The sequence below is a fragment of the Oncorhynchus nerka genome, unplaced genomic scaffold, assembly GCF_034236695.1.
Source record: "Oncorhynchus nerka isolate Pitt River unplaced genomic scaffold, Oner_Uvic_2.0 unplaced_scaffold_1184, whole genome shotgun sequence".
NCBI classification, from domain to species: Eukaryota; Metazoa; Chordata; class Actinopteri; order Salmoniformes; family Salmonidae; genus Oncorhynchus; species Oncorhynchus nerka.
Window position 1 is genome coordinate 41,356 of NW_027040142.1, and position 23,645 is coordinate 65,000.

General features: G+C 45.0%; 1 pseudogene; it reads right to left on the minus strand.

Annotated features, from left to right (window-relative positions):
• LOC135569175 (ras GTPase-activating protein 3-like) overlaps window positions 1-23,645 on the minus strand; it is a 115,213-nt pseudogene that overhangs the window by 36,473 nt on the left and 55,095 nt on the right.

The window sequence follows — 23,645 nt, forward strand, 5'->3', positions numbered from 1 at the left end:
TAGAGTCTGGACTCTGGACCACTAAGTTGTTTAGACTCATAACAGTCAATACTATCTAGAGTCTGGACTCTGGACCGTTAAGTTGTTAAGACTCAATAACAGTCAATACTATCTAGAGTCTGGACTCTGGACCGCTAAGTTGTTTAGACTCATAACAGTCAATACTATCTAGAGTCTGGACTCTGGACCGCTAAGTTGTTTAGACTCATAACAGTCAATACTATCTAGAGTCTGGACTCTGGACCGCTAAGTTGTTTAGATCATAACAGTCAATACTATCTAGAGTCTGGACTCTAAGTTGTTTAGACCACTAGAGTCTGGACTTGGACCAGTTGTTTAGGATCATAACAGTCAATACTATCTAGAGTCTGGACTCTGGACCACTAAGTTGTTTAGGATCATAACAGTCAATACTATCTAGAGTCTGGACCGCTAAGTTGTTAAGACTCATAACAGTCAATACTATCTAGAGTCTGGACTCTGGACCGTTAAGTTGTTAAGACTCATAACAGTCAATACTATCTAGAGTCTGGACTCTGGACCACTAAGTTGTTTAGACTCATAACAGTCAATACTATCTAGAGTCTGGACTCTGGACCGTTAAGTTGTTTAGGATCATAACAGTCAATACTATCTAGAGTCTGGACTCTGGACCGCTAAGTTGTTTAGGATCATAACAGTCAATACTATCTAGAGTCTGGACTCTGGACCGCTAAGTTGTTTAGACTCATAACAGTTAATACTATCTAGAGTCTGGACTCTGGACCACTAAGTTGTTTAGACTCATAACAGTCAATACTATCTAGAGTCTGGACTCTGGACCACTAAGTTGTTAAGACTCATAACAGTCAATACTATCTAGAGTCTGGACTCTGGACCGCTAAGTTGTTAAGACTCATAACAGTCAATACTATCTAGAGTCTGGACTCTGGACCGTTAAGTTGTTTAGACTCATAACAGTCAATACTATCTAGAGTCTGGACTCTGGACCGTTAAGTTGTTTAGACTCATAACAGTCAATACTATCTAGAGTCTGGACTCTGGACCACTAAGTTGTTTAGGATCATAACAGTCAATACTATCTAGAGTCTGGACCGCTAAGTTGTTAAGACTCATAACAGTCAATACTATCTAGAGTCTGGACTCTGGACCGTTAAGTTGTTAAGACTCATAACAGTCAATACTATCTAGAGTCTGGACTCTGGACCACTAAGTTGTTTAGACTCATAACAGTCAATACTATCTAGAGTCTGGACTCTGGACCACTAAGTTGTTAAGACTCATAACAGTCAATACTATCTAGAGTCTGGACTCTGGACCGCTAAGTTGTTAAGACTCATAACAGTCAATACTATCTAGAGTCTGGACTCTGGACCGTTAAGTTGTTTAGACTCATAACAGTCAATACTATCTAGAGTCTGGACTCTGGACCGTTAAGTTGTTTAGACTCATAACAGTCAATACTATCTAGAGTCTGGACTCTGGACCACTAAGTTGTTTAGGATCATAACAGTCAATACTATCTAGAGTCTGGACCGCTAAGTTGTTAAGACTCATAACAGTCAATACTATCTAGAGTCTGGACTCTGGACCGTTAAGTTGTTAAGACTCATAACAGTCAATACTATCTAGAGTCTGGACTCTGGACCACTAAGTTGTTTAGACTCATAACAGTCAATACTATCTAGAGTCTGGACTCTGGACCGTTAAGTTGTTAAGACTCATAACAGTCAATACTATCTAGAGTCTGGACTCTGGACCGCTAAGTTGTTTAGACTCATAACAGTCAATACTATCTAGAGTCTGGACTCTGGACCGCTAAGTTGTTTAGACTCATAACAGTCAATACTATCTAGAGTCTGGACCGCTAAGTTGTTTAGGATCATAACAGTCAATACTATCTAGAGTCTGGACTCTGGACCGTTAAGTTGTTTAGGATCATAACAGTCAATACTATCTAGAGTCTGGACTCTGGACCGCTAAGTTGTTTAGGATCATAACAGTCAATACTATCTAGAGTCTGGACTCTGGACCGCTAAGTTGTTTAGACTCATAACAGTCAATACTATCTAGAGTCTGGACTCTGGACCACTAAGTTGTTTAGGATCATAACAGTCAATACTATCTAGAGTCTGGACTCTGGACCACTAAGTTGTTTAGGATCATAACAGTCAATACTATCTAGAGTCTGGACCGCTAAGTTGTTAAGACTCATAACAGTCAATACTATCTAGAGTCTGGACTCTGGACCGTTAAGTTGTTAAGACTCATAACAGTCAATACTATCTAGAGTCTGGACTCTGGACCACTAAGTTGTTTAGACTCATAACAGTCAATACTATCTAGAGTCTGGACTCTGGACCGTTAAGTTGTTTAGGATCATAACAGTCAATACTATCTAGAGTCTGGACTCTGGACCGCTAAGTTGTTTAGGATCATAACAGTCAATACTATCTAGAGTCTGGACTCTGGACCGCTAAGTTGTTTAGACTCATAACAGTTAATACTATCTAGAGTCTGGACTCTGGACCACTAAGTTGTTTAGACTCATAACAGTCAATACTATCTAGAGTCTGGACTCTGGACCACTAAGTTGTTAAGACTCATAACAGTCAATACTATCTAGAGTCTGGACTCTGGACCGCTAAGTTGTTAAGACTCATAACAGTCAATACTATCTAGAGTCTGGACTCTGGACCGTTAAGTTGTTTAGACTCATAACAGTCAATACTATCTAGAGTCTGGACTCTGGACCGTTAAGTTGTTTAGACTCATAACAGTCAATACTATCTAGAGTCTGGACTCTGGACCACTAAGTTGTTTAGGATCATAACAGTCAATACTATCTAGAGTCTGGACCGCTAAGTTGTTTAGGATCATAACAGTCAATACTATCTAGAGTCTGGACTCTGGACCGTTAAGTTGTTTAGGATCATAACAGTCAATACTATCTAGAGTCTGGACCGCTAAGTTGTTAAGACTCATAACAGTCAATACTATCTAGAGTCTGGACTCTGGACCGTTAAGTTGTTAAGACTCATAACAGTCAATACTATCTAGAGTCTGGACTCTGGACCACTAAGTTGTTTAGACTCATAACAGTCAATACTATCTAGAGTCTGGACTCTGGACCGTTAAGTTGTTAAGACTCATAACAGTCAATACTATCTAGAGTCTGGACTCTGGACCGCTAAGTTGTTTAGACTCATAACAGTCAATACTATCTAGAGTCTGGACTCTGGACCGCTAAGTTGTTTAGACTCATAACAGTCAATACTATCTAGAGTCTGGACCGCTAAGTTGTTTAGGATCATAACAGTCAATACTATCTAGAGTCTGGACTCTGGACCGTTAAGTTGTTTAGGATCATAACAGTCAATACTATCTAGAGTCTGGACTCTGGACCGCTAAGTTGTTTAGGATCATAACAGTCAATACTATCTAGAGTCTGGACTCTGGACCGCTAAGTTGTTTAGACTCATAACAGTCAATACTATCTAGAGTCTGGACTCTGGACCACTAAGTTGTTTAGGATCATAACAGTCAATACTATCTAGAGTCTGGACTCTGGACCACTAAGTTGTTTAGGATCATAACAGTCAATACTATCTAGAGTCTGGACCGCTAAGTTGTTAAGACTCATAACAGTCAATACTATCTAGAGTCTGGACTCTGGACCGTTAAGTTGTTAAGACTCATAACAGTCAATACTATCTAGAGTCTGGACTCTGGACCACTAAGTTGTTTAGACTCATAACAGTCAATACTATCTAGAGTCTGGACTCTGGACCGTTAAGTTGTTTAGGATCATAACAGTCAATACTATCTAGAGTCTGGACTCTGGACCGCTAAGTTGTTTAGGATCATAACAGTCAATACTATCTAGAGTCTGGACTCTGGACCGCTAAGTTGTTTAGACTCATAACAGTTAATACTATCTAGAGTCTGGACTCTGGACCACTAAGTTGTTTAGACTCATAACAGTCAATACTATCTAGAGTCTGGACTCTGGACCACTAAGTTGTTAAGACTCATAACAGTCAATACTATCTAGAGTCTGGACTCTGGACCGCTAAGTTGTTAAGACTCATAACAGTCAATACTATCTAGAGTCTGGACTCTGGACCGTTAAGTTGTTTAGACTCATAACAGTCAATACTATCTAGAGTCTGGACTCTGGACCGTTAAGTTGTTTAGACTCATAACAGTCAATACTATCTAGAGTCTGGACTCTGGACCACTAAGTTGTTTAGGATCATAACAGTCAATACTATCTAGAGTCTGGACCGCTAAGTTGTTTAGGATCATAACAGTCAATACTATCTAGAGTCTGGACTCTGGACCGTTAAGTTGTTTAGGATCATAACAGTCAATACTATCTAGAGTCTGGACTCTGGACCGCTAAGTTGTTTAGGATCATAACAGTCAATACTATCTAGAGTCTGGACTCTGGACCGCTAAGTTGTTTAGACTCATAACAGTCAATACTATCTAGAGTCTGGACTCTGGACCACTAAGTTGTTTAGGATCATAACAGTCAATACTATCTAGAGTCTGGACTCTGGACCACTAAGTTGTTTAGGATCATAACAGTCAATACTATCTAGAGTCTGGACCGCTAAGTTGTTAAGACTCATAACAGTCAATACTGTCTAGAGTCTGGACTCTGGACCGTTAAGTTGTTAAGACTCATAACAGTCAATACTATCTAGAGTCTGGACTCTGGACCACTAAGTTGTTTAGACTCATAACAGTCAATACTATCTAGAGTCTGGACTCTGGACCGTTAAGTTGTTAAGACTCATAACAGTCAATACTATCTAGAGTCTGGACTCTGGACCGCTAAGTTGTTTAGACTCATAACAGTCAATACTATCTAGAGTCTGGACTCTGGACCGCTAAGTTGTTTAGACTCATAACAGTCAATACTATCTAGAGTCTGGACCGCTAAGTTGTTTAGGATCATAACAGTCAATACTATCTAGAGTCTGGACTCTGGACCGTTAAGTTGTTTAGGATCATAACAGTCAATACTATCTAGAGTCTGGACTCTGGACCGCTAAGTTGTTTAGACTCATAACAGTCAATACTATCTAGAGTCTGGACTCTGGACCACTAAGTTGTTTAGGATCATAACAGTCAATACTATCTAGAGTCTGGACCGCTAAGTTGTTAAGACTCATAACAGTCAATACTATCTAGAGTCTGGACTCTGGACCGTTAAGTTGTTAAGACTCATAACAGTCAATACTATCTAGAGTCTGGACTCTGGACCACTAAGTTGTTTAGACTCATAACAGTCAATACTATCTAGAGTCTGGACTCTGGACCGTTAAGTTGTTTAGACTCATAACAGTCAATACTATCTAGAGTCTGGACCACTAAGTTGTTTAGACTCATAACAGTCAATACTATCTAGAGTCTGGACTCTGGACCGTTAAGTTGTTAAGACTCATAACAGTCAATACTATCTAGAGTCTGGACTCTGGACCGTTAAGTTGTTAAGACTCATAACAGTCAATACTATCTAGAGTCTGGACTCTGGACCACTAAGTTGTTAAGACTCATAACAGTCAATACTATCTAGAGTCTGGACTCTGGACCACTAAGTTGTTTAGACTCATAACAGTCAATACTATATAGAGTCTGGACTCTGGACCGCTAAGTTGTTAAGACTCATAACAGTCAATACTATCTAGAGTCTGGACTCTGGACCACTATGTTGTTAAGACTCATAACAGTCAATACTATCTAGAGTCTGGACTCTGGACCACTAAGTTGTTTAGGATCATAACAGTTAATACTATCTAGCGTCTGGACCGCTAAGTTGTTAAGACTCATAACAGTCAATACTATCTAGAGTCTGGACTCTGGACCGCTAAGTTGTTTAGACTCATAACAGTCAATACTATCTAGAGTCTGGACCGCTAAGTTGTTTAGGATCATAACAGTCAATACTATCTAGAGTCTGGACTCTGGACCGTTAAGTTGTTTAGGATCATAACAGTCAATACTATCTAGAGTCTGGACTCTGGACCGCTAAGTTGTTTAGACTCATAACAGTCAATACTATCTAGAGTCTGGACTCTGGACCACTAAGTTGTTTAGGATCATAACAGTCAGTACTATCTAGAGTCTGGACCGCTAAGTTGTTAAGACTCATAACAGTCAATACTATCTAGAGTCTGGACTCTGGACCGTTAAGTTGTTTAGACTCATAACAGTCAATACTATCTAGAGTCTGGACTCTGGACCGTTAAGTTGTTTAGACTCATAACAGTCAATACTATCTAGAGTCTGGACTCTGGACCACTAAGTTGTTTAGACTCATAACAGTCAATACTATCTAGAGTCTGGACTCTGGACCGTTAAGTTGTTAAGACTCATAACAGTCAATACTATCTAGAGTCTGGACTCTGGACCGCTAAGTTGTTTAGACTCATAACAGTCAATACTATCTAGAGTCTGGACTCTGGACCACTAAGTTGTTTAGACTCATAACAGTCAATACTATCTAGAGTCTGGACTCTGGACCGCTAAGTTGTTTAGACTCATAACAGTCAATACTATCTAGAGTCTGGACTCTGGACCGCTAAGTTGTTTAGACTCATAACAGTCAATACTATCTAGAGTCTGGACTCTGGACCGTTAAGTTGTTAAGACTCATAACAGTCAATACTATCTAGAGTCTGGACTCTGGACCACTAAGTTGTTTAGACTCATAACAGTCAATACTATCTAGAGTCTGGACCACTAAGTTGTTTAGACTCATAACAGTCAATACTATCTAGAGTCTGGACTCTGGACCGTTAAGTTGTTAAGACTCATAACAGTCAATACTATCTAGAGTCTGGACTCTGGACCGTTAAGTTGTTAAGACTCATAACAGTCAATACTATCTAGAGTCTGGACTCTGGACCACTAAGTTGTTAAGACTCATAACAGTCAATACTATCTAGAGTCTGGACTCTGGACCACTAAGTTGTTTAGACTCATAACAGTCAATACTATATAGAGTCTGGACTCTGGACCGCTAAGTTGTTAAGACTCATAACAGTCAATACTATCTAGAGTCTGGACTCTGGACCACTATGTTGTTAAGACTCAGTCAATACTATCTAGAGACTCTCAAGTTGTTTACTCAATCTAGAGTCTGGACTCTGGACCGTTAAGTTGTTAAGACTCATAACAGTCAATACTATCTAGAGTCTGGACTCTGGACCGTTAAGTTGTTAAGACTCATAACAGTCAATACTATCTAGAGTCTGGACCACTAAGTTGTTTAGACTCATAACAGTCAATACTATCTAGAGTCTGGACTCTGGACCACTAAGTGGTTTAGACTCATAACAGTCAATACTATCTAGAGTCTGGACCACTAAGTTGTTAAGACTCATAACAGTCAATACTATCTAGAGTCTGGACTCTGGACCGTTAAGTTGTTTAGACTCATAACAGTCAATACTATCTAGAGTCTGGACTCTGGACCACTAAGTTGTTTAGGATCATAACAGTCAATACTATCTAGAGTCTGGACTCTGGACCGTTAAGTTGTTTAGACTCATAACAGTCAATACTATCTAGAGTCTGGACTCTGGACCGTTAAGTTGTTAAGACTCATAACAGTCAATACTATCTAGAGTCTGGACTCTGGACCACTAGGTTGTTTAGGATCATAATGTCAATTAATACCCTGGCAGTTGGTGTTTGGCAGTTGGTGTTTGGTAGTTAGTGTTTGGTAGCTAGTGTTTGGTAGTTAGTGTTTGGTAGTTGGTAGTTGGTAGTTGGTAGTTGGTGCTTGGCAGTTGGTGCTTGGCAGTTGGTGTTTGGTAGTTGGTGTTTGGTAGTTGGTGTTTGGTAGTTGGTAGTTGGTAGTTAGTGTTTGGTAGTTAGTGTTTGGTAGTTGGTGTTTGGTAGTTGGTGTTTGGTAGTTAGTGTTTGGTAGTTAGTGTTTGGTAGTTGGTGTTTGGCAGTTGGTGTTTGGTAGTTGGTGTTTGGTAGTTGGTGTTTGGTAGTTGGTGTTTGGTAGTTGGTGTTTGGTAGTTGGTGTTTGGTATTGGTGTTTGGCAGTTGGTGTTTGGTAGTTGGTGTTTGGTAGTTGGTGTTTGGCAGTTGGTGTTTGATGGTTTGTATTCTTACGTTCTTCATCTTGAATGACTCTTCCTCCAGTCTCTCTACAGCCAGGATGTTCTCTATAGGGATTCTGCAGAGAGCGCCCTCACCTGGAGAAAACAAGGTACTGCATCAGACACCAGAACAAACAGCTGTGTGTGTGTGTGTGTGTATATCTTCCTGTGTGTGTGTGTGTGTGTGTGTGTGTGTGTGTGTGTGTGTATATCTTCCTGTGTGTGTGTGTGTGTGTGTGTGTGTGTGTGTGTGTGTGTGTGTGTGTTTGTGTGCGTGTATGTGCGTGTGTGTTTGTGTGTGTTTGTGTGTGTGCGTATTGGGTGGTTTTCTCCCATTGCAGCTTAGCTTTGATTCCTGTTCACAAAGTTAATCATCAACACGATGAATCAACACACTGACTCTGACTCTGTCACGATGAATCAACACACTGACTCTGACTCTGTCACGATGAATCAACACACTGACTCTGACTCTGTCACGATGAATCAACACACTGACTCTGACTCTGTCACGATGAATCAACACACTGACTCTGACTCTGTCACGAATAATCAACACACTGACTCTGTCACGATGAATCAACACACTGACTCTGACTCTGTCACGATGAATCAACACTCTGACTCTGACTCTGTCACGATGAATCAACACACTGACTCTGACTCTGTCACGATGAATCAACACACTGACTCTGACTCTGACTCTGTCACGATGAATCAACACACTGACTCTGACTCTGACTCTGTCACGATGAATCAACACACTGACTCTGACTCTGACTCTGTCACGATGAATCAACACACTGACTCTGACTCTGACTCTGACTCTGTCACGATGAATCAACACACTGACTCTGACTCTGACTCTGTCACGATGAATCAACACACTGACTCTGACTCTGTCACGATGAATCAACACACTGACTCTGACTCTGTCACGATGAATCAACACACTGACTCTGACTCTGTCACGATGAATCAACACACTGACTCTGACTCTGTCACGATGAATCAACACTCTGACTCTGACTCTGTCACGATGAATCAACACACTGACTCTGACTCTGTCACGATGAATCAACACACTGACTCTGACTCTGTCACGATGAATCAACACACTGACTCTGTCTTTGGCCGTAATATAGAGGCGTCACTACAGACCCAGGGCTCGATCCCGGTCTGTATCACAACCGGCCGTGATCGGGAGTTCTCCCCGTCTCTGTGTTCATCTCTGCAACCCAACACCCATCGGTTTACCACACGGGGGGGTTTGGGAATAGCCCCAACACCCATCGGTTTACCACACGGGGGGTTTGGGAATAGCCCCAACACCCATCGGTTTACCACACGGGGGGTTTGGGAATAGCCCCAACACCCATCGGTTTACACACACGGGGACTTTGGGAATAGCCCCAACAACCATCGGTTTACCACACGGGGGGTTTGGGAATAGCCCCAACACCCATCGGTTTACCACACGGGGGGGTTTGGGAATATGCCCCAACACCCCATCGGTTTACCACACGGGGGGTTTGGGAATAGCCCCAACACCCATCGGTTTACCACACGGGGGGGGGGGGGTTTGGGAATAGCCCCAACACCCATCGGTTTACCACACGGGGGGGGGGGGGTTTGGGAATAGCCCCAACACCCATCGGTTTACCACACGGGGGGTTATTTGGGAATAGCCCCAACACCCATCGGTTTACCACAGGGGGGGTATTTGGACATAGCCCCAACACCCCATCGGTTTACCACACGTGGGGTATTTGGGAATAGCCCCAACACCCCATCGGTTTACCACACGTGGGGTATTTGGGAATAGCCCCAACACCCATCGGTTTACCACACAGGGGGGTATTTGGGAATAGCCCCAACACCCATCGGTTTACCACACCTCTATAACACATAGTGGATACCATCTAACTACACCTCTATAACACACAGTGGATACCATCTAACTACACCTCTATAACACATAGTGGATACCATCTAACTACACCTCTATAACACATAGTGGATACCATCTAACTACACCTCTATAACACACAGTGGATACCATCTAACTACACCTCTATAACACATAGTGGATACCATCTAACTACACCTCTATAACACACAGTGGATACCATCTAACTACACCTCTATAACACATAGTGGATACCATCTAACTACACCTCTATAACACATAGTGGATACCATCTAACTACACCTCTATAACACATAGTGGATACCATCTAACTACACCTCTATAACACACAGTGGATACCATCTAACTACACCTCTATAACACATAGTGGATACCATCTAACTACACCTCTATAACACACAGTGGATACCATCTAACTACACCTCTATAACACATAGTGGATACCATCTAACTACACCTCTATAACACACAGTGGATACCATCTAACTACACCTCTATAACACATAGTGGATACCATCTAACTACACCTCCATAACACATAGTGGATACCATCTAACTACACCTCTATAACACATAGTGGATACCATCTAACTACACCTCTATAACACACAGTGGATACCATCTAACTACACCTCTATAACACATAGTGGATACCATCTAACTACACCTCTATAACACACGGTGTATACCATCTAACTACACCTCTATAACACACAGTGGATACCATCTAACTACACCTCTATAACACACAGTGGATACCATCTAACTACACCTCTATAACACACAGTGGATACCATCTAACTACACCTCTATAACAAACAGTGGATACCATCTAACTACACCTCTATAACACATAGTGGATACCATCTAACTACACCTCTATAACACACGGTGGATACCATCTAACTACACCTCTATAACACACAGTGGATACCATCTAACTACACCTCTATAACACACAGTGGATACCATCTAACTACACCTCTATAACACACAGTGGATACCATCTAACTACACCTCTATAACACACGGTGGATACCATCTAACTACACCTCTATAACACATAGTGGATACCATCTAACTACACCTCTATAACACAGTAGATACCATCTAACTACACCTCTATAACACAGTAGATACCATCTAACTACACCTCTATAACACACGGTGGATACCATCTAACTACACCTCTATAACACACAGTGGATACCATCTAACTACACCTCTATAACACACAGTGGATACCATCTAACTACACCTCTATAACACATAGTGGATACCATCTAACTACACCTCTATAACACACAGTGGATACCATCTAACTACACCTCTATAACACATAGTGGATACCATCTAACTACACCTCTATAACACACAGCGGATACCATCTAACTACACCTCTATAACACATAGTGGATACCATCTAACTACACCTCTATAACACATAGTGGATACCATCTAACTACACCTCTATAACACATAGTGGATACCATCTAACTACACCTCTATAACACACAGTGGATACCATCTAACTACACCTCTATAACACACAGTGGATACCATCTAACTACACCTCTATAACACAGTAGATACCATCTAACTACACCTCTATAACACACAGTGGATACCATCTAACTACACCTCTATAACACACAGTGGATACCATCTAACTACACCTCTATAACACACAGTGGATACCATCTAACTACACCTCTATAACACACAGTGGATACCATCTAACTACACCTCTATAACACATAGTGGATACCATCTAACTACACCTCTATAACACACGGTGTATACCATCTAACTACACCTCTATAACACACAGTGGATACCATCTAACTACACCTCTATAACACACAGTGGATACCATCTAACTACACCTCTATAACACATAGTGGATACCATCTAACGAGATCTTGAGCACACAGACAGACCAGACGTAGAACCAGGCCTGACAACCCGTAGAAGAGCCCCCACAAACCTCCAGCCGTTACCTTTGGTTTTGTGGTAGGTAAACTCATGGTTAGTGAGGCGAAACCACCTCTTCTTGAAGTTCTTCATCCCAAAACGGTTCCTCCCCTGGGCTCGCTTGATCATGAACCTGGAGAGAAGAAGAAATTAGTGATTGACTGAAGGAGGAAGAGATAGCCAGGAGATATAATCAGACAGAGAGGTCTTCAGAAGACAGGCAGTAGTGAGTCGGGGGCCTGATCCAATACTACTGTAGAGATACCAGGTTATATAGGTCCAGTAGTGAGTCTGGGGTCTGATCCAATACTACTGTAGAGATACCAGGTTATATAGGTCCAGTAGTGAGTCTTGGGCCTGATCCAATACTACTGTAGAGATACCAGGTTATATAGGTCCAGTAGTGAGTCTGGGGTCTGATCCTATACTACTGTAGAGATACCAGGTTATATACAGTAGGTTCAGTAGTGAGTCTGGGGTCTGATCCAATACTACTGTAGAGATACCAGGTTATATAGATCCAGTAGTGAGTCTGGGGCCTGATCCAATACTACTGTAGAGATACCAGGTTATATAGGTCCAGTAGTGAGTCTGGGGTCTGATCCTATACTACTGTAGAGATACCAGGTTATATACAGTAGGTTCAGTAGTGAGTCTGGGGTCTGATCCAATACTACTGTAGAGATACCAGGTTATATAGATCCAGTAGTGAGTCTGGGGTCTGATCCAATACTACTGTAGAGATACCAGGTTATATAGGTCCAGTAGTGAGTCTGGGGTCTGATCCAATACTACTGTAGAGATACCAGGTTACAGTATATAGGTCCAGTAGTGAGTCTGGGGTCTGATCCAATACTACTGTAGAGATACCAGGTTATATAGATCCAGTAGTGAGTCTTGGGCCTGATCCAATACTACTGTAGAGATACCAGGTTATATAGATCCAGTAGTGAGTCTGGGGTCTGATCCAATACTACTGTAGAGATACCAGGTTATATAGATCCAGTAGTGAGTCTGGGGTCTGATCCAATACTACTGTAGAGATACCAGGTTATATAGATCCAGTAGTGAGTCTGGGGTCTGATCCAATACTACTGTAGAGATACCAGGTTATATAGGTCCAGTAGTGAGTCTGGGGTCTGATCCAATACTACTGTAGAGATACCAGGTTACAGTATATAGGTCCAGTAGTGAGTCTGGGGTCTGATCCAATACTACTGTAGAGATACCAGGTTATATAGATCCAGTAGTGAGTCTTGGGCCTGATCCAATACTACTGTAGAGATACCAGGTTATATAGATCCAGTAGTGGGTCTGGGGCCTGATCCAATACTACTGTAGAGATACCAGGTTATATAGATCCAGTAGTGAGTCTGGGGCCTGATCCAATACTACTGTAGAGATACCAGGTTACAGTATACAGGTTCAGTAGTGGGTCTGTGTAACGGTTTTCTATTGGTGAAGGAGAGTCGGACCAAAATGCAGCGTGTATATTGCGATTCATGTTTTAATAAACAAACGTAAACACGAATCTAAATACAAATACTACAAAAACAATAAACGTAAAGAAAACCGAAACAGCCTATACTGGTTTAACCTACATAGACAGGAACAAGGACACTAAGGACATCAGGACACTAAGGACAATCACCCACAATACAACCAAAGAATATGGCTGCCTAAATATGGTTCCCAATCAGAGACAACGAGAACCACCTGCCTCTGATTGAGAACCACTCCAGACAGCCATAGACTTTCCTAGAAAACCCTACTAAGCTACAATCCCACTAACATACACACCAAAACCCCCCAGACAAAACACACCACAATACAAAAACTCCATGCCACACCCTGGCCTGACCCAATACATAAAGATAAACACAAAATACTTAGACCAGGGCGTGACATTCTGGGGCCTGATCCAATACTACTGTAGAGATACCAGGGTATATAGGTTCAGTAGTGAGTCTGGGGCCTGATCCAATACTACTGTAGAGATACCAGGTTATATAGGTCCAGTAGTGGGTCTGGGGCCTGATCCAATACTACTGTAGAGATACCAGGTTATATAGGTTCAGTAGTGAGTCTGGGGCCTGATCCAATACTACTGTAGAGATACCAGGTTACAGTATATAGGTTCAGTAGTGAGTCTGGGGTCTGATCCAATACTACTGTAGAGATACCAGGTTACAGTATATAGGTCCAGTAGTGAGTCTGGGGTCTGATCCAATACTACTGTAGAGATACCAGGTTATATAGGTTCAGTAGTGGGTCTGGGGCCTGATCCAATACTACTGTAGAGATACCAGGTTATATAGGTCCAGTAGTGAGTCTGGGGCCTGATCCAATACTACTGTAGAGATACCAGGTTATATAGGTTCAGTAGTGAGTCTGGGGCCTGATCCAATACTACTGTAGAGATACCAGGTTACAGTATATAGGTCCAGTAGTGAGTCTGGGGCCTGATCCAATACTACTGTAGAGATACCAGGTTACAGTATATAGGTCCAGTAGTGAGTCTGGGGCCTGATCCAATACTACTGTAGAGATACCAGGTTACAGTATATAGGTCCAGTAGTGAGTCTGGGGCCTGATCCAATACTACTGTAGAGATACCAGGTTACAGTATATAGGTCCAGTAGTGAGTCTGGGGCCTGATCCAATACTACTGTAGAGATACCAGGTTATATACAGTAGGTCCAGTAGTGAGTCTGGGGCCTGATCCAATACTACTGTAGAGATACCAGGTTATATACAGTAGGTTCAGTAGTGAGTCTGGGGCCTGATCCAATACTACTGTAGAGATACCAGGTTATATAGGTCCAGTAGTGAGTCTGGGGCAGATTGTTGATTAGTTCTCTCTCTCTTACCCCAACCCCTCAGTGTTCTCCCCTGTGTTCTCTCTCTTACCCCTAACCCCCCCAGTGTTACCCCTTGTGTTCTCTCTCTCTTACCCCTAACCCCCTCAGTGTTACCCCCTGTGTTCTCTCTCTCTTACCCCTAACCCCCTCAGTGTTACCCCCTGTGTTCTCTCTCTTCCCCCTAACCCCCTCAGTGTTACCCCCTGTGTTCTCTCTCTTACCCCTAACCCCCTCAGTGTTACTCCCTGTGTTCTCTCTCTCGTACCCCCTAACCCCTCAGTGTTACCCCTGTGTTCTCTCTCTTACCCCTAACCCCCTCAGTGTTACCCCCTGTGTTCTCTCTCTTACCCCTAACCCCTCAGTGTTACCCCTGTGTTCTCTCTCTTACCCCTAACCCCTCAGTGTTACCCCCTGTGTTCTCTCTCTTACCCCTAACCCCCTCAGTGTTACCCCCTGTGTTCTCTCTCTCGTACCCCTAACCCCCTCAGTGTTACCCCCTGTGTTCTCTCTCTCGTACCCCTAACCCCTCAGTGTTACCCCCTGTGTTCTTTCTCTTACCCCTAACCCCCTCAGTGTTACCCCCTGTGTTCTCTCTCTTACCCCTAACCCCTCAGTGTTACCCCCTGTGTTCTCTCTCTTACCCCTAACCCCCTCAGTGTTACCCCGTGTTCTCTCTCTTACCCCTAACCCCTCAGTGTTACCCCCTCAGTGTTCTCTCTCTTACCCCTAACCCCTCAGTGTTACCCCTCTTACCCCTCTTTCAGCATGATGGGAGTCTCGATACTCTTCTGGTTCCATCTCCCTGACGACGAGATTAGGTCCAGGAACTACAGACGGACAGAGGCGCATCTCAAATTTACATTTTAGTCATTTTAATAGACTCTCTTATCCAGAACGACTTACAATAGCAATTAGCTTTTACGTGCCTTGCTCAAGGGCACATCGGCATATTTTCACCTAGTCATCTCGGGATTCGAACCGGTGACCTTTCAGGCTACTGGCCCAACGCTCTTAAATCGCTTATGCCACCTATGCCAAATCACACCCTATTCACTATGTAGTGCACTACTTCTGACCAGAGCCTAGGCAATATCACCTCCGCCACGCAGACTCTCAACACGGGGCCCCCAGGGGTGTGTGCTTAGCCCCCTCCTGTAACCCCTGTGTGGCCATGCACGACTCCAACTCCATCATCAAATATGCTGGACGACACGACGGTGGTAGGGCCTGATCACCGACAGGGAGGAGACAGCCTATAGGGAGGAGGGAGGAGACCTGGTGGTAGGGCCTGATCACCGACAGCGATGAGACAGCCTATAGGGAGGAGGCATGGCCACCGCAGATCCTTCAGGTACTTTTACAGCTGCACCATAGAGAGCATCCTGACTGGTTGTATCACCGTCTGGTATGGTAACTGCACCGCTCTCGACCGGAAGGCCCTACAGAGAGTGATAAGCCGGGGGATGAGCTGGGGGATGAGCTGGGGGATGAGCTGGGGGGTGAGCTGGGGGGATGAGCTGGGGGGTGAGCTGGGGGTGAGCTGGGGGGTGAGCTGGGTGTGAGTTCCCAGACATCCAGGACGTACAGCCAGTGTCTGACAAGGACTGTTCTCCCTGCTCCTGTCCTGCAGGCGGTACCGGTGCATCAAGGTTCAGACAAACAGACTCCTAAACCCCTTCTATCCCCTGGCCATAAGACAAGGACTGTTCTCCCTGCTCCTGTCCTGCAGGGGATACCGGTGCATCAAGGTTCAGACAAACAGACTCCTAAACCCCTTCTATCCCCTGGCCATAAGACAAGGACTGTTCTCCCTGCTCCTGTCCTGCAGGGGGTACCGGTGCATCAAGGTTCAGACAAACAGACTCCTAAACCCCTTCTATCCCCTGGCCATAAGACAAGGACTGTTCTCCCTGCTCCTGTCCTGCAGGGGGTACCGGTGCATCAAGGTTCAGACAAACAGACTCCTAAACCCCTTCTATCCCCTGGCCATAAGACAAGGACTGTTCTCCCTGCTCCTGTCCTGCAGGCGGTACCGGTGCATCAAGGTTCAGACAAACAGACTCCTAAACCCCTTCTATCCCCTGGCCATAAGTCTGTTAAATCAGACTATCAACTTCCTCTCTCCTTCTCCCAAAGACTATCCACACTGACTAATCACCGGGGGGCTGGTCAGTACCAGAACCGTAGAGCTCTCATTCTGATCACTGGGGGCTGGTCAATACCAGAACCGTAGAGCTATCATTCTGATCACTGGGGGCTGGTCAGTAGCAGGACCGTAGAGCTCTCATTCTGATCACTGGGGGGCTGGTCAGTACCAGAACTGTAGGGCTCTCATTCTGATCACTGGGGGCTGGTCAGTACCAGAACCGTAGAGCTCTCATTCTGATCACTGGGGGCTGGTCAGTACCAGAACCGTAGAGCTATCATTCTGATCACTGGGGGCTGGTCAGTAGCAGGACCGTAGAGCTCTCATTCTGATCACTGGGGGGCTGGTCAGTACCAGAACCTTAGAGCTCTCATTCTGATCACTAGGGGGCTGGTCAGTACCAGAACCTTAGAGCTCTCATTCTGATCACTGGGGGCTGGTCAATACCAGAACCGTAGAGCTATCATTCTGATCACTGGGGGCTGGTCAGTAGCAGGACCGTAGAGCTCTCATTCTGATCACTGGGGGGCTGGTCAGTACCAGAACCGTAGAGCTCTCATTCTGATCAATGGGGGCTGGTCAGTACCAGAACCGTAGAGCTCTCATTCTGATCAATGGGGGCTGGTCAGTACCAGAACCGTAGAGCTCTCATTCTGATCAATGGGGGCTGGTCAGTACCAGAACTGTAGAGCTCTCATTCTCCCAGCCACAGAGCAGAGACTCTCATTCTCCCAGCCACAGAGCAGAGACTCTCATTCTCCCAGCCACAGAGCAGAGACTCTCATTCTCCCAGCCACAGAGCAGAGACTCTCATTCTCCCAGCCACAGAGCAGAGACTCTCATTCTCCCAGCCACAGAGCAGAGACTCTCATTCTCCCAGCCACAGAGCAGAGACTCTCATTCTCCCAGCCACAGAGCAGAGCAGAGACTCTCATTCTCCCAGCCACAGAGCAGAGACTCTCATTCTCCCAGCCACAGAGCAGAGACTCTCATTCTCCCAGCCACAGAGCAGAGACTCTCATTCTCCCAGCCACAGCAGCAGAGACTCCCAGCACAGAGCAGGGACTCATTCTCCCAGCCACAGAGCAGAGACTCTCATTCTCCCAGCCACAGAGCAGAGACTCTCATTCTCCCAGCTACAGAGCAGAGACTCTCATTCTCCCAGCCACAGAACAGAGACTCTCATTCTCCCAGCCACAGAGCAGAGACTCTCATTCTCCCAGCCACAGAGCAGAGACTCTCATTCTCCCAGCCACAGAGCAGAGCAGAGACTCTCATTCTCCCAGCCACAGAGCAGAGACTCTCATTCTCCCAGCCACAGAGCAGAGACTCTCATTCTCCCAGCCACAGAGCAGAGACTCTCATTCTCCCAGCCACAGAGCAGAGCAGAGACTCTCATTCTCCCAGCCACAGAGCAGAGACTCTCATTCTCCCAGCCACAGAGCAGAGACTCTCATTCTCCCAGCCACAGAGCAGAGCAGAGACTCTCATTCTCCCAGCCACAGAGCAGAGACTCTCATTCTCCCAGCCACAGAGCAGAGCAGAGACTCTCATTCTCCCAGCCACAGAGCAGAGACTCTCATTCTCCCAGCCACAGAGCAGAGACTCTCATTCTCCCAGCCACAGAGCAGAGACTCTCATTCTCCCAGCTACAGAGCAGAGCAGAGACTCTCATTCTCCCAGCCACAGAGCAGAGCAGAGACTCTCATTCTCCCAGCCACAGAGCAGAGACTCTCATTCTCCCAGCCACAGAGCAGAGACTCTCATTCTCCCAGCCACAGAGCAGAGCAGAGACTCTCATTCTCCCAGCCACAGAGCAGAGCAGAGACTCTCATTCTCCCAGCCACAGACTCTCATTCTCCCAGCCACAGAGCAGAGACTCTCATTCTCCCAGCCACAGCAGAGCAGAGACTCTCATTCTCCCAGCCACAGAGCAGAGCAGAGACTCTCATTCTCCCAGCCACAGAGCAGAGACTCTCATTCTCCCAGCCACAGAGCAGAGACTCTCATTCTCCCAGCTACAGAGCAGAGCAGAGACTCTCATTCTCCCAGCCACAGAGCAGAGCAGAGACTCTCATTCTCCCAGCCACAGAGCAGAGCAGAGACTCTCATTCTCCCAGCCACAGAGCAGAGCAGAGACTCTCATTCTCCCAGCCACAGAGCAGAGACTCTCATTCTCCCAGCCACAGAGCAGAGACTCTCATTCTCCCAGCCACAGAGCAGAGACTCTCATTCTCCCAGCCACAGAGCAGAGCAGAGACTCTCATTCTCCCAGCCACAGAGCAGAGACTCTCATTCTCCCAGCCACAGAGCAGAGACTCTCATTCTCCCAGCTACAGAGCAGAGACTCTCATTCTCCCAGCCACAGAGCAGAGACTCTCATTCTCCCAGCCACAGAGCAGAGACTCTCATTCTCCCAGCCACAGAGCAGAGACTCTCATTCTCCCAGCCACAGAGCAGAGACTCTCATTCTCCCAGCAGAGACTCTCATTCTCCCAGCCACAGAGCAGAGACTCTCATTCTCCCAGCCACAGAGCAGAGACTCTCATTCTCCCAGCCACAGAGCAGAGACTCTCATTCTCCCAGCCACAGAGCAGAGACTCTCATTCTCCCAGCCACAGAGCAGAGCAGAGACTCTCATTCTCCCAGCCACAGAGCAGAGCAGAGACTCTCATTCTCCCAGCTACAGAGCAGAGACTCTCATTCTCCCAGCCACAGAGCAGAGACTCTCATTCTCCCAGCCACAGAGCAGAGACTCTCATTCTCCCAGCCACAGAGCAGAGACTCTCATCCTCCCAGCCACAGAGCAGAGACTCTCATTCTCCCAGCCACAGAGCAGAGACTCTCATTCTCCCAGCCCAGAGCAGAGCAGAGACTCTCATTCTCCCAGCCACAGAGCAGAGACTCTCATTCTCCCAGCCACAGAGCAGAGACTCTCATTCTCCCAGCCACAGAGCAGAGACTCTCATTCTCCCAGCCACAGAGCAGAGCAGAGACTCTCATTCTCCCAGCCACAGAGCAGAGACTCTCATTCTCCCAGCCACAGAGCAGAGACTCTCATTCTCCCAGCCACAGAGCAGAGACTCTCATTCTCCCAGCCACAGAGCAGAGACTCTCATTCTCCCAGCCACAGAGCAGAGACTCTCATTCTCCCAGCCACAGAGCAGAGACTCACATTCTTCACAGCGTCGCCATACTTCTGCTCGTTGAAGTAATCGTAGAAGGCCGCCATGTAAGTCTCTTTAAAACTAGCTGATTTGGACTTGGCCAGGCTACCCAGGGTCTGGATGGTCTTTGAGATGAGGGTGAGGGTCCGAGACGTGGCGGGGTCCTGAGGAGGAGACGGACTGAGGTTAGAACACTACCGACACACAACATACTAACACACTGTGACCCTCGACATACTAACACTACCGACACACAACATACTAACACACTGTGACCCTCAACATACTAACACTACCGACACACAACATACTAACACACTGTGACCCTCAACATACTAACACTACCGACACACAACATACTAACACACTGTGACCCTCAACATACTAACACTGTTAACCACAACATACTAACAGACTGTTAACCACAACATACTAACACACTGTTAACCACAACATACTAACAGACTGTTAACCACAACATACTAACACACTGTTAACCACAACATACTAACACACTGTTAACCACAACATACTAACACACTGTGACCCACAACATATTAACAGACTGTTAACCACAACATACTAACACACTGTTAACCACAACATACTAACAGACTGTGACCCTCAACATACTAACACACTGTGACCCTCAACATACTAACAGACTGTGACCCTCAACATACTAACACACTGTTAACCACAACATACTAACACACTGTTAACCACAACATACTAACACACTGTGACCCTCAACATACTAACACACTGTGACCCACAACATACTAACACACTGTTAACCACAACATACTAACACACTGTTACCCACAACATACTAACACACTGTTAACCACAACATACTAACACACTGTTAACCACAAAATACTAACACACTGTTAACCACAACATACTAACACACTGTTAACCACAACATACTAAAACACTGTTAACCACAACATACTAACACACTGTTAACCACAACATACTAACACACTGTTAACCACAACATACTAACACACTGTGACCCTCAACATACTAACACACTGTGACCCTCAACATACTAACAGACTGTGACCCTCAACATACTAACACACTGTGACCCTCAACATACTAACAGACTGTGACCCTCAACATACTAACACACTGTTAACCACAACATACTAACACACTGTTAACCACAACATACTAACACTGTTAACCACAACATACTAACACACTGTGACCCACAACATACTAACACACTGTTAACCACAACATACTAACACACTGTTAACCACAACATACTAACAGACTGTTAACCACAACATACTAACACACTGTTAACCACAACATACTAACACACTGTGACCCACAACATACTAACACACTGTTAACCACAACATACTAACAGACTGTTAACCACAACATACTAACACTGTTAACCACAACATACTAACACACTGTGACCCTCAACATACTAACACACTGTGACCCACAACATACTAACACACTGTTAACCACAACATACTAACACACTGTTAACCACAACATACTAAAACACTGTTAACCACAACATACTAACACACTGTTAACCACAACATACTAACACACTGTTAACCACAACATACTAACACACTGTGACCCACAACATACTAACACACTGTTAACCACAACATACTAACACACTGTTAACCACAACATACTAACACACTGTGACCCACAACATACTAACCACAACATACTAACACACTGTTAACCACAACATACTAAAACACTGTTAACCACAACATACTAACACACTGTTAACCACAACATACTAACACACTGTTAAACACAACATACTAACACACTGTGACCCACAACATACTAACACACTGTTAACCACAACATACTAACACACTGTGACCCTCAACATACTAACAGACTGTGACCCTCAACATACTAACAGACTGTGACCCACAACATACTAACACACTGTGACCCACAACATACTAACAGACTGTGACCCACAGCAGGGTGAATTCTGTATGAAACACTGTGACCCACAGCAGGGTGAATTCTGGGTGAAGAAACACTGTGACCCACAGCAGGGTGAATTCTGGGTGATGAAACACTGTGACCCACAGCAGGGTGAATTCTGTATGAAACACTGTGACCCACAGCAGGGTGAATTCTGGGTGATGAAACACTGTGACCCACAGCAGGGTGAATTCTGGGTGATGAAACACTGTGACCCACAGCAGGGTGAATTCTGTTTGAAACACTGTGACCCACAACAGGGTGAATTATGGGTGATGAAACACTGTGACCCACAGCAGGGTGAATTATGGGTGATGAAACACTGTGACCCACAACAGGGTGAATTCTGTATGAAACACTGTGACCCACAGCAGGGTGAATTCTGGGTGATGAAACACTGTGACCCACAACAGGGTGAATTCAGTATGAAACACTGTGACCCACAACAGGGTGAATTCTGGGTGATGAAACACTGTGACCCACAGCAGGGTGAATTCTGGGTGATGAAACACTGTGACCCACAACAGGGTGAATTCTGGGTGATGAAACACTGTGACCCACAACAGGGTGAATTCTGGGTGATGAAACACTGTGACCCACAACAGGGTGAATTCTGGGTGATGAAACACTGTGACCCACAGCAGGGTGAATTCAGTATGAAACACTGTGACCCACAGCAGGGTGAATTCTGGGTGATGAAACACTGTGACCCACAACAGGGTGAATTCTGTATGAAACACTGTGACCCACAACAGGGTGAATTCAGTATGAAACACTGTGACCCACAGCAGGGTGAATTCTGTATGAAACACTGTGACCCACAGCAGGGTGAATTCTGGGTGATGAAACACTGTGACCCACAACAGGGTGAATTCTGGGTGATGAAACACTGTGACCCACAGCAGGGTGAATTCTGTATGAAACACTGTGACCCACAGCAGGGTGAATTCTGGGTGATGAAACACTGTGACCCACAACAGGGTGAATTCTGTATGAAACACTGTGACCCACAACAGGGTGAATTCTGGGTGATGAAACACTGTGACCCACAACAGGGTGAATTCTGGGTGATGAAACACTGTGACCCACAGCAGGGTGAATTCTGTATGAAACACTGTGACCCACAGCAGGGTGAATTCAGTATGAAACACTGTGACCCACAACAGGGTGAATTCTGGGTGATGAAACACTGTGACCCACAGCAGGGTGAATTCTGGGTGATGAAACACTGTGACCCACAACAGGGTGAATTCTGGGTGATGAAACACTGTGACCCACAGCAGGGTGAATTCAGTATGAAACACTGTGACCCACAACAGGGTGAATTCTGGGTGATGAAACACTGTGACCCACAGCAGGGTGAATTCTGGGTGATGAAACACTGTGACCCACAACAGGGTGAATTCTGGGTGATGAAACACTGTGACCCACAACAGGGTGAATTCT